Genomic DNA, 12,790 nt, shown 5'->3' with positions numbered 1-12,790 from the left:
AGATGTCTTTTGAAGATTGCAGGGATGACATCATGCATGTTTCCTTTGTTACGTGTGGAATGTGTGAGGGACTCTGTCATACGTAAGAGTCCTTTGTCTGCAGGAGTCAGTGAGATCTCACAGATGTTCTGTGTCTGTAGTGGACAGATCTTCAGTGGAAGAGAGGTGTCATAAAACAAAACAAAATGAGGGGCGGTTACAGCTGAATGATGTCACCTGCGGAGATCTGAGTGGATCCTCTCTGATGTTTCGTAATGACTGTCATCCTCTCAGTGGGCTGTGCAACTCCTCTCTTCTACCTCAGTAGCTCTCTTTTATTAGCTCCTCACCCAGCAAGGTCACTCCCTCTCAAGTCAGTTGGAGTCAGTCGACATTCTTGGGCAACCTTGTGGTTTGCTTAACTAGCAAAACCCTGCAGATACAACTAGGGCAACCTGAGGCACAATATGTGGAATGTCCTTGTGATGATGGCAAGAGACTGGAGACGAGGCGCTCTCCTTCACTGTGGGGAGCACAGCAGGTACTACTAGTGTGTGACATGGATCTGTAGGTAGGATCACTGGTGTCAATGAGTCATTAGACTGTGTAGGTCATTTGTCCATTATGCAATTTGTTTTAAACCTAAGATATGTGAGAGCAGCAATTTGAAATCTATTCAACCCTAGCCAATGAATATGTTGTTTTAGTCTTGTAACATGCACAGCTAATGTGGCATAACATTATCGCCATAAAATATAATTATTATTAACATGCAATCTACACATAATACAGAACTGCAGTGTAGTCCTTTCATTTATTTGACAGCAGGATTTTTCCTAGAAGCTGGTTTTCCCTCATTTTGTGTAATTATCATAGCTCTGTAAATGGCAACTAATGTAATACGGCAGAACAGCGTTTTCTGTTTACTTGACTTTATATGGAACCGTTACACAGGACCTTGATTCACTGTGTGGTAAAGGTTGGAAGTTTAAACGTTAATGGAAACGTTACTAAACTGGCTACTGTTTTCACTTGACTCGGAGTCAGTGTGCGAGTTTGTGTAGCCCCAGGAGCCCATCTGTCTACCATTGTACTGTAGGCCTACAGTACATCTGCATGATAAGAAATACCTGGAGGTAGCATTTTGGTCTTGTAGAGCCATTTTTCTTCATGCTTTTTCCAGTGGCATTCAAATTGGTTGACCCTTTTCTCTATTTTTATTGCTTACTTGTGAGGTGACAGTTTAACCACTTTAGGTGGTGGTTGAGACATACAGCAGGCCTTTAGTGTATTATAGCATAATTACCTGGTCATATCTCTCTTCTCTGTTACTTTACTGTTATCAGAATTTAAAGCCTAGGCCATATTTTCTGCTTAACACATATTTCTTACATCCGCTGTCCAATGAAATAACAGATGTTTTATTTATTTGAACCTTTATTTAACTAGGCAAGTCAGTTAAGGACAAATTCTTATTTACAATGTCGGCCTTCCGGGGAACAGTGGGATAACTGCCTTGTTCAGTGGTAGAATGACAGATTTTTACCTTGTCAGCTCAGGGATTCGACCCAGCAACCTTTCGGTTACTGGCCCAAAGCTCTAACCACTAGGCTACCTGCCGCCCCAAATGTCAATGCCATAAGAACACCACCAGGTTAGTGGCAAGGTAATTACAAATTAGCCTCTCACACACATGCTACGTCGTGTCAAGTCAACATTTCAAGTGGAAGTTCAGGCAGCATCAATATCAGTGGCAGAGATAGAGAACCTTTATCTATCTGTGTTTGGAAGTCAGCTTGGCCATCCAGTACATCCAATGAGAGTGTCTGCCTTTCTGTGTCCTAGAGAGAGCAGCCACGGTCTCTAATGTGCAGAAAGCTGATAGTGTGTGTGTACGTATTATATGTGTTTGTAATTGCGCGAGTGCGTGTGTATACAGTGCATTCGGAAAGTATTTAGACCCCTTCCCTTTTTCCACATTTTGTTACGTTATTCTGAAAAGGATCAAATAATTTTTTCCCCTCATCAAGCTACGCACAATACCCCATAATGACAAAGCGAAAACAAGTTTTGAGAAATGTTTGCAAATTTATAAAAAATGAAAAACAGTATTACCTTATTTACATTAGTATTCAGACCCTTTGCTATGAGACACGAAATTGAGCTCAGATGTATCCTGTTTCCATTGATCATCCTTGAGGTGTTTCTACAACTGATTGGAGTCTACCTGTGGTAAATTCAATTGATTGGACATGATTTGGAAAGGCACACACCTGTCTCTATAAGGTCCCACAGTTGACAGTGTATGTCAGAGCAAAAACCAAGTCATGAGTTCAAAGGAATTGTCTGTAGAGCTCCAATACAGGATTGTGTTGAGGCACAGATCTGGGGAAGGGTACCAAAAAATGTCTGCAGCATTGAAGGTCACGAAGAACACAGTGGCCGCCATCATTCTTAAATGGAAGAAGTTTGGAACCACCGAGACTGTTCCTAGAGCTGATCGACCGGCCAAACTGAGCAATTGGGGGAGAAGGTCCTTGGTCAGGGAAGTGACCAAGAACCTGATGGTCACTCTGACAGAGCTCCAGAGTTCCTCTGTGGAGATGGGAGAACCTTCCAGAAGGACAACCATCTCCATATGGTAGAGTGGCCAGACGGAAGCCACTCAGATCATGAGAAACAAAATTCTCTGGTCTGATGAAACCAAGATTGAACTCTTTGGCCTGAATGCCAAGCGCCACGTCCGGAGGAAACCTGGCACCATCCCTTTGGTGAAGCATGGTGGCGGCAGCATCTTGCTGTGGGGATGTTTTTCAGCAGTAGGGACTGGGAGTCTAGTCAAGATCGAGGAAAAGAGGAACGGAGCAAAGTACAGAGAGATAATTTGATGAAAACCTGTTCCAGAGTGCTCCGGACCTCAGACTGGGGTGAAGGTTCACCTTCCAACAGGACAAAGACCCTAAGCGCACAGCCAAGGCAATGCAGGAGTGGCTTTGGGACAAGTCTCTGAATGTCCTTGAGTGGCCCAGCCAGAGCCCTGACTTGAACCCGATTTAACATCTCTGGAGAGACCTGAAAATAACTGTGCAGCGACGCTAACCATCCAACCTGACAGAGCTTGAGAGGATCTGCAGAAAATAATGGGAGAAACTTTGCAAATCCAGGTGTGCCAAGCTTATAGCATCATACCCAAGAAGACTCAAAGCTGTAATTGCCAAAGGTGCTTCAACAAAGTACTGAGTAAAGGGTCTGAATACTTACGTAAATGTGATGTTGAAGTTTAAAAAATGTAATACATTTGCAAAAAAAAACACCTGTTTTTGATTTGAAAATATGGGGTATTGCGTGTAGATTAATGAGGGGAAAAAAACAATTTAATCAATTTTAGAATAAGGCTGTAATGTAACAAAATGTGGAAAGGGATTTGAATACTTTCCGAATGCACTGTATGTGTGTGTTACAGGGGCTCTTCCTGCCAGCATAATACACTCTTGTTTTTGGTGGGCTCACAGCTGCATTCAATCCCCCTGAACACTCACGTTAGAACAGATAAGGGCCTATTTTTGATACGTTTATCTTGGCTTTATCTCAACAAGTCACTTTTTGGAGCGGTTGTTCTGTCCCGGTCTTGCCTATCCTTTGCGAACATTTGTAAATTTGCAACACATGTCACTTTGATACTGAAGTGTGTCTTATTAAGGGCCAGCCAGCACCGGCATGCCATTGACCTTTCCCTTGGAACAGTCATGATACTTCAATGCTATTAGTACAAGAGGCAATGTGAGTTTATGGTGGTCGTATGGAGGCCTATTGGTCTGATGATCTTCAGGGTAATGAATCTCTGATGTGTTTGTTCTGGCAGGGCAAGTTAGGATCCTTGACACCATCATTTTCTTGGATGCTTGATTCATAGAACAACAGGAGTAGTATAACAGTGACAATGTTGATTTTTGTCTGTAATGTCTCTCTCTACTCTGGGCCTTTTCATGCGATGTCTTGTCAAGTGGGATCAAATGGGAAACCTATCATTTTCTCACACAGTAATCTTAGTTTGATGAGATGCATTACGCCCGCTCAGCCTTTTCTCATCTACAGTTTAACCTTAAATAACCAAAACCATTATAGTTATTTGTGCTTCACTGCTTGTTAAACTCGCCCTGCCACATCAGATAGACTCTAGACTAGGTGACAATAATAATTTGTTGGAGCACCTATGTGCAGCTACACGCACACTTTTATCAAATACAAATGTCTCATTATCACTAGAGGCTTTCACAGCATCGCAGGTATCTGCATACACATATTGCTGTCACAAGCCATTTTAGCGATCAAACAGACAGGTGAAAAAATGACACAAGGGCTGCCTCTACTGATGTTTTGGTCTATTGACTGCATCCCACTCTAGCGTCACGTTCGAAGAAACCAATCGGATTAAACTGAGTTAAAACATACTGTCTCACTTTGAACAGTTGAAGGGGTTTCTCGTTGCAGTTCTCTGACATTCAGAGTTGTATAACAAAATTAGAACTATTCCCTTTGATTACAGCAATCTAGTTTTTATATATAATGGTTTAATGTATGTCATTGGAATACTTGCGCAAATATGTTGTCTTCGAAAAGCGCTTCTATTGTTGAAGGTTTATGCCACCCCCTCAACATCGTTATGCGCTCTCCCTCTGTCAGTTTTCAAGTTGCGTCTTCTCGTTGAATGTGCCCAACCAAGCTACGGTATAGCCCACATAAAACATAGCTACAGTACCTACATACATACCAGGCAGAATATAGAAAAGGCAAGAATAATCGAAATATGATATCTTCCGGATATACAGCTGGATTCAATAAACATATGGACCAAAGCTAAGAGGTGCATTCGCGGATCATTTGTAACAGTGCCGATTTTCTGAGATTCTAGCTAGCTAACAGTAGCTAGGTAAGTAGGCTACTCCTGAACGTTTCGGAATGTCACGCTTTGGTGATTAAATTGTTTAAATAATCAACTCCTTCACACCCGCTACCTTTTCTGAACTGTTTCTCCTCTATCTTGACGTGCATTCGGCTGCAAAATATCATTTTCACTCGTTGTTTACATTAGCAGTTGCCGATTTTTGTTGGTTTGCCACATTGTAACACATGATACAGCTAAAATGTATAAATGATTGGCTATTATGTATGTAAATCGACGTTTCATGTACTGCAAGTGGTTGACATTTTACCCGGCTTGTTACATTGTCTAATTTCGCATGAAACATTCTCAGTTACGCACGAGATGAGGTAGACCTTTCTGCATTGGCTATGATAATTATTGGTCCTATATCCACAGTAGGTTACACATTTTTAGTGCAGTCCCAATATTTCTCATATTGGTAACTGGTAGACGGTTTAGACTAAGTTATTCATAGGCTATACGAAAGTGGACAAAAAAGTTGACCATGACATCTGTCCTCATAACCCCTAGACCAGGCTGTTGGTATGTCTCCGTTTTCTATTTGAGACCACAGCATAGTGAGGGAGAGATGTAGGCTGGCTTCTAATGCAACTTGTTTTCTTGCTCAAAGCTAGGAATCTCAAATTGATTTATGCAGATTATGGAAATGCAGGTCAACGACAGGGTTACACTGAAAAACTGGAAAATGTTATTATTCAAGACAGGAGGGAAACTGACTGCAAAGCATTGAAGTCCCTAGGCACAATGAATGGGAAATATTGCACAAGGACAACAGAACGGCCTCATTCAATGTTAGAAAATTCAGTCAAAATGTACCATATCAATCAGCAGATTCTATTTAATATGTGCCCTTGTCAAACCATGTTTGACTCTCAAATGTCGTTTTGGGTAACTCGATCTTTGCAATACTAGCTTAATGTACTGTACAAGACTCTATCTGACCCAGATTTGACCATCAGCACATACACAAAAATCAGTCTGTGGCTAAGTGATAAGGTCTCAACCTGACAGACGTTTCCTCTGTAGACAAATGGATTCTTACTCCTTCTTAGCAGAGCAATCCTTTGCATTTAGCCTACATCATTGATTTAGATTTTTGCTTGATTCCACTATGTTGCATTTAGCCAGGCCACTTGTGTACTGTATGCTCTGGTCATCCTAGGCCAGAACAAAGGTCTTGGGTCAGTGTTCATAGGTGATAAATACATTGCTAAGTGTCTGGGCTAACCCAGGCCCCTCTGGTCTGTGCTACTAGATCTGCAGTCCCTTTCCCTAGAGACCCGGGATACAGTCAGAGGAGGAAGTCTGCAGGCTGACTCAGCTTCTCCAGCTGATTTTGAAGGACGATGCTGTTGCAGTCTGGTTGGAGCTAGATTATAGAATCACCTCTCTCAGCTCTCACTATGCCACTTCACACAGGGGTCATGTTCATTAGGGACCAAACGGAAGAAAATGGACTACAACAGGGAGAGACTACCTGGACTTGTCTAATAAGAAATGCAAATTTTTGTTTTCTGTTACAGAACATTTTGCTATGGTGTGCCCTAGTTAATATGACCAGGGAGAGAGTGTGCCTGTGCTCCTCTGACCTATGTGGTAACAGAAAGGGACTCACTGGGATATGGAAGGGAACACCAGGGAGATGAAAGGAAGTGTTTAAAGTCAACTCCTGTAGAGGAGGAAGTAAACAGCTGGAAGTGACTGTCAGATTTCCCCTGAAAAGCATGGTAACTTGACCCCCCCAGCCTAGTGTGTTTGGTTAGCCTTAAAAGGATATGTCTGATGCCCATGCCTGTGCCAGTAACTGTTATGGTTGATGTTATGTTTTGTAACGGCTACCTCAGGAATTTATTGAGCAAGCGGCGATCTTTCATTTTCAAATCTGTCCAGTGTTCCAAATGAGGTCACTCTCGACCATTATCCCAAGAGTGTTGAGCCAACAATCTCCTTTGACTCATGGAAAAGGACATACCGTGTAAAAGCAGCCTACTGTGGAGTTAATGTGGCAATTACAGTAGTAACTGATAACGTCAAGGAACACTGAGGTAGTCCTATCCAGTACCAGACCAGACCAGTACCAATAAACAATAATATTGTAAAGTTTGAATGAAAATTGTGCTCTTCCCATTGAGGGCAACGTACAGGACATATTATCAGTTTTTTTTTTACATGTAGTTGGTTAGTCACAATCTCACCTTATAGCCAGTTAGTGTAGACTATTTTTCTAATCTATAAATTGACTGCAGTTTACTTATTCTCATTCTTCAAACCTTTTATGTCCCTCTGAAGGTCATTGTTGTCATATTTAACTTTTTCATCGGTTCTATGAGGGCAACTTCAACTTAATTACATTTACATTTAAGTCATTTAGCAGACGCTCTTATCCAGAGCGACTTACAAGTACATACATTCATACTTTTTTTTTTTTTTTTTTTTTTTTTTTTTTTTTGTACTGGCCCCCCGTGGGAATCGAACCCACAATCCTGGCGTTGCAAGCGCCATGCTCTACCAACTGAGCTACACGGGACCCCACTTAATCAAAATAGGCAGACCTATGGGACTTTTACGATGAAGCGCTTATCCTCCTACCTTCCTGCCAACTTAACCAAATATCTAAGTGTGCCATCAAATATTAAAGAGCTGGAATTAGAAATGTCATTATATCATCAAGAATGTGGTAAAAGCTGCGCCAGCAAAGGCATTGTTGATTGTCTGATTTAAAGTGAAATCTAATGGTCAATTGCTGGGTTGCATTTCCATGTAGAAGGACCCATGAGTACCAACATGTGAAGTTTATAGGAGCATGTCAAATGAAAGATAAGTCTATATTTTAGAGAAATTAAGGCATATATAAAATGTTCAACGATTTTCCCTTTTAGGAATAAGCAAAGGCTTTGATTTCTGGTCAAGCAGATGGAAAAGGGGTCTTAGACAACATCTTTTATATTTAGTTTCAGGAAGAATAAAATTCTACCTTCTGTAAATCTAAGAAACCTTGTATTTCCATTTTTTAAAACCCACATATCTTGATGATATTTTGTAATTTCTCATGAGGGAGGATAATGAAAGTTCACAGAAGTAACAAGTAAAGGTAGACCTACCAATTAGTTAGTGTATTTAATGATATCAAGTGTGTTTATGAATTGATTAAAACTTGTAATTCTGTTACCAAATTGGGAAATCAATACAAGGCACAGACCACAGTTGGGTCACCTGCTACGGTCCTCTCTTCCACTGGCATACTGTTATGTTCAGTTCATAATTATTAGAATTCTTTCCCGTCTGTCGTCTGAATGCCAAAGCAAGACTGAGAACCGTCTGGACAACCCCCCCCCCCCCCCCCCCCCTTTCTCTCTCTCTCCTCTCTCTGCCTCTCTCTCCTTTCTCTGTCCAGTTAATGTCACCTGTCCTGGTTCTTACTGACTCTTACCGTGATGCCTACCACCTACCCTCTTTCAATTTTACTCTAACAAGCATCCTCACCTACTGAGCACCAACCAACAGCGAACGTCCATGGATGTTGAAAAGTGGTTGAAATTTGGTCAGTCCGCACTGGCCGGTCCAAATCTGAACCAATCATAGATGTCTATGTTTCAGAAGTTTGGACAGTATAGTACAGTGTACTGAACTATACTCTGCTGTACTGTACTTTGCTGTGCTCTACTGTGCTGTCTATAGTTGTTTCAGATTTGGTCTGGACCAACCAAATGTGGTCTTGTTTGGGGGCAGAGCTCATTACAATAATAGCCAGTGTGTAGAATATTACCCAAATATGCAAAAGAAGGATATTGCATTTTTCTACCTTTTTATGTACAGGATACATCACCATGAAGAGAATGATATTCACATCCATAATTATGCATTTCTGTATAGTACAGATCAGGGACCCATGATGTAATTCTGTTACCGGATGTAAATCCACTTCACCTGCTGTAGTTCAATAATCAAAATAAATATTTTTCAAACTCAAGGTCATAGCTGACACCCCATTCTTTCTGCAGACATCTTTGAATCTTAATTCGGAGTAGATATGACGTTTTTGGAAAACGTGGTTGCATAAAAAAACTGAGGGAGATTTTACAGTAATTCTGTTACCAAACTTTGCATCTGTACGTTTCTGCCAGTAAATGTGTTTTTGGGAAATGTTCTGCGTAAACCGTTCAAAATAGGCTTTTTGCACAGAGTTGTATGGTTTGTTAAACTTAGAAACCAATGGTTTTTGTTCGGCAAAAAAAAACTGTAAATCTGTTACCGTGGAATTGCCATAGGCCTGAGGACATATGCTGTTTCTACAAGCTTTGATATGGTGATTTAGGGTGTACCAGTTTTGCGCTCTGAGGGTCAGGACTGGGTCACTGTGACAAGCATGCCCTAGTCAGATGAAGCTGTTTACATTTAGCCACTTCAGTGACCCTTGAACTTTTCCAGTGGAGCAGCAGTGGTTTTTGTTGAACTGTATGAAAACCGGACATACAGGTAATGTGGGCTTTTTACAATTTTAAGACCAGATGTTTTTGTTTTAAGGGTTCAGCCCAAAAGCATGATACTTTTCTGAACTCTATATGGATGCTTGCACAATTGAACACAATTATGTGTGGAGAATAAAATGCAGAATCTCTGTTTTAAATATCCAGGGTCTGCAATTCGTTTTTATTGTATGATGTCCAAACTTGTGAATCATTTCCCTTTAACTCGGAGTATATTTGCACGGTAGAATTCAATGGCTATAGTCAATTTTTACATGTTGGCTTTGAGCTGCTTTTGAAAGCAAATGTCGAATTGAAAACGGTATTGGTATTGCTGAATTCGATTTTCATAATAGCAAGCTAGGACTGGTGGTTTTGCTAGCTAAACTAGCAAGTCTGTTTGTTTGGTTACCGTGGCAACTGCTGTGTCTCTAGTAAAAACTTGCTAGTTACTTCAATGGATGTGGGAAAAATGTGTGCCGGCAAATGAACACATTTCTACTGGCAAATGTGTTCAATTATAGCCATGGTATGAAAGGGATAATCAACTAGGGGCTCTATGCTTTTTCTGGAAAACAATGCAACTCAACTCCATGAAATGTCAGTTCCACTCCACTAGTGCGTCGTGGAACACACCTTCCACGTTGTTCATTATTTTCCATAGCACGCACAGAGCCCCTAGTTGATTATTTCTTTTATACCATGGCTATACGACACAAACCCTGACGACTACATGATTAAAATACCATGCCTGCACTGAGGCCATAGAGCAATGACACCCCTGGGTGTAGTACACAGCTGATTTCCCCTTCAAGATTATGCTGACTCTAGCGTTCAGGTCACAGGCATCCAACACTTTTTCTCTGTTAACTGTATTTTAAAATGTTCCTCTTTGTTGTAAGTTAATAGTTGATAAGGCCACTGTGCTTTATCGATAACAGGCTATACTGCAAACATGTGCAACTCTTTCTCCCACAACACCCCAACCCAACTCAAGCCCATCTCTTGAGACCACATCATATTTCACATTCGCTAACTCTCTGCATGTCAAGGTGCTCCCTGGCCGCATTACCTTCTTATCCAGAGAGAACATCATAATGGAACAGATTAACAGAACTGTGCCTGCTTGTCACAATGTCAGACTTGCTCTCATGGTGGCCCACCCCTCAGGGTTGTGTGTGCTGCCCACCATATTGTGTCTCACAGATAACCTTCCCCCAGTGCCAGGCCACTGCCACCCTCGCCCCCAACTGCCCCCCGCTGCACATCAAAGCACACGGTCGGGAGGCAATGAGGCACTTCCTCCCACTCCACCTCCTCCTGTTCCTCACTTCCTTAGCGACGGTAGTCTGGCCTGCCAGGCGAGGGGGCAGGCAGAGAGAGAGATGGTAATAGGAGAAGGCCCACAAGCATGTGAGGCAATGAGTGGGAATCCACAGATGTATTAGGAGTTAGGCGTTGTTTTGTAGGTCGAAAAATTATCCTTCCCCCCCCCCCCCAATCTGGATTATGTTCTTCAGGTGCAAAGCTGCATGTGCTGTCTTCCAAGCCACTGTGACAGCTGTCAAGACTACATGGCCTATGTAAATTCACCTCACATTGCGTGGCTACATTCGATATCTAAAACTCTCTACTGGAGGAGCACTTGCTCAAGTCAAATCCCTTTAACCATATGCAGTTCAGATACTTGAAATCTACTTAATGCAGATGTACAAAAACACCCCAAAACTGAGTGATATTCACAGATGAGAAACAGAGGAACCAAAGAACCCACTTTTCACAGGCTGGCTTCTTCACACGACGTCTGGCCAAGCGTTAATTTAACTTGCCCCTGCAGCACGTAAAATCTGTTTGGGATTAAAGTGTAATTCAGGAGGAATCTTTTTTCCATGCTTTCAGGTGAAGCTATCAGCGTGTTTCACGGCTCTGCATGGTGCAGGGGTCTGGTTACCTTCCCACTGAATTAATCGACAGCAGCGCTGCTTCATTCACACAGGGAAAGCATTTCTTCCTATGGCCCTGGGTGTTTAGAGTTGGCAGCAGCGTCTCTTACATGCTGACTAAACCGGGCGAGAGTGCGCATGTTGATTTTTGTCCATCCACACCAGATGAGATCAGGACATGCAGGTTGAAATATCAAAACGAACCCTGCACCAACTATATTAATTTGGGTACAGGTCGAAAAGCATTAAACATTCATGGCAATTTAGCTAGCTAGCTTGCTGTTGCTACCTAATTTGTCTTGGGATATAAACATTGGGTTGTTATTTTACCTGAAATGCACAAGGTCCTCTACTCTGACAATTCATCCACAGATAAAAGGGTAAACCGAGTTAGTTTGTAGTAATCTCTCCTCCTTCAGGGTTCTTCTTCTTTGGACTTTATATGCTGGTTGGCAAGCAACTTTAAGGTGCATTACCACTACCAACTGGACTGGAGTGTGGACCTCAGTTCATCGTCCAATCACCCACGTGGGTATATGCTCCTACGGGTGGGGGGGTCAACAGTTCCATAGGTCGAGGGCCCTGTGGGCAGAGGGCTGTTGGGGCCAACCTCTCTCTGTCTGTCTGGTCATTCTATGATGGACCATAGGTCCACTGATGGTGTACCCTCTGAGCTGCTCATAATTCCACTCATGCAGTGGGGTTAAAGTGTGTGTGTGTGTGTGTACTGCACTGTACTGTAGGCTGCAGGATTATGGCTTGTGCTCTGGGAATGTGTGTGGCAGGGGACAGACATGTTAAAGGCCTGAGCAGTAAATGCTAGTCACTACACTACTGGCCATGATAAGGTAACCACATTTAAAACACCCAAATTTGGGACAACCGGATGATTTTGCGGGACAGTGTAGCCTACGTTTTTTGAGGGAGCCATCATCACTGTCAAACGTGAATGATATGCCAATCATTTGATCTCAATCAGTTTCATGGGAAGATGCATTTAGATCTTCTTGAATAACTGTTTTGTGAGCCAATTAGAGCAGATGGTGATAACAAACTATTAGACTTCCTGTATTTTGTTTCAATCCAAGAGCATGCTGCCTAGTGGTGTGCGCGGTTGAGTTTTGTCTGCATGGTAATACAAAATCAAAAAAAGACTAGTCAGCTAACCATACTAAAATCTCAAGAGGGAGGTACCTAGTTAGTTTTACTACTGAATGCATTCAACTGAAATGTGTATTCTGCATTTAACCCAACCCCTCTGAATCAGAGAGGTGCGGAAGGCTGCCTTAATCAACATCCACATCATCGGGGGCCCGGGGAACTGCCTTGCTCAGGAGCAGAAGGACAGATTACGTGTTTTACAAATTACAGATTTTTACCTTGTCAGCTTGGGGATTCAACCCAGCAACCTTTCGGTACCTGCTGCCCCTAGCTTACTCTTTTGCCTCGTGCAAAAT

The 12,790-nt window shown here is 42.1% G+C and overlaps 1 protein-coding gene across 28 annotated transcripts in view; it reads left to right on the top strand.

The window, feature by feature from the left end:
- LOC129866832 (protein-methionine sulfoxide oxidase mical3a-like) overlaps window positions 1-12,790 on the top strand; it is a 121,077-nt gene that overhangs the window by 26,960 nt on the left and 81,327 nt on the right. Inside the window, exon 1 of one of the 28 annotated variants that reach the window (XM_055939770.1) lies at window positions 4,666-4,909. The exons of the other annotated variants lie outside the window; for them this stretch is intronic. The gene's annotated coding sequence lies outside the window, so the exon portion shown is untranslated. Of the gene's footprint in view, window positions 1-4,665; window positions 4,910-12,790 lie in introns of those variants that run through there. 28 annotated transcript variants of the gene reach the window in all.

Source organism: Salvelinus fontinalis, chromosome 12 (genome assembly GCF_029448725.1).
Source record: "Salvelinus fontinalis isolate EN_2023a chromosome 12, ASM2944872v1, whole genome shotgun sequence".
NCBI classification, from domain to species: domain Eukaryota; kingdom Metazoa; phylum Chordata; class Actinopteri; order Salmoniformes; family Salmonidae; genus Salvelinus; species Salvelinus fontinalis.
Note: the sequence above shows the minus strand (reverse complement) of the source record. Positions and strands in the feature narration are given on the sequence as shown.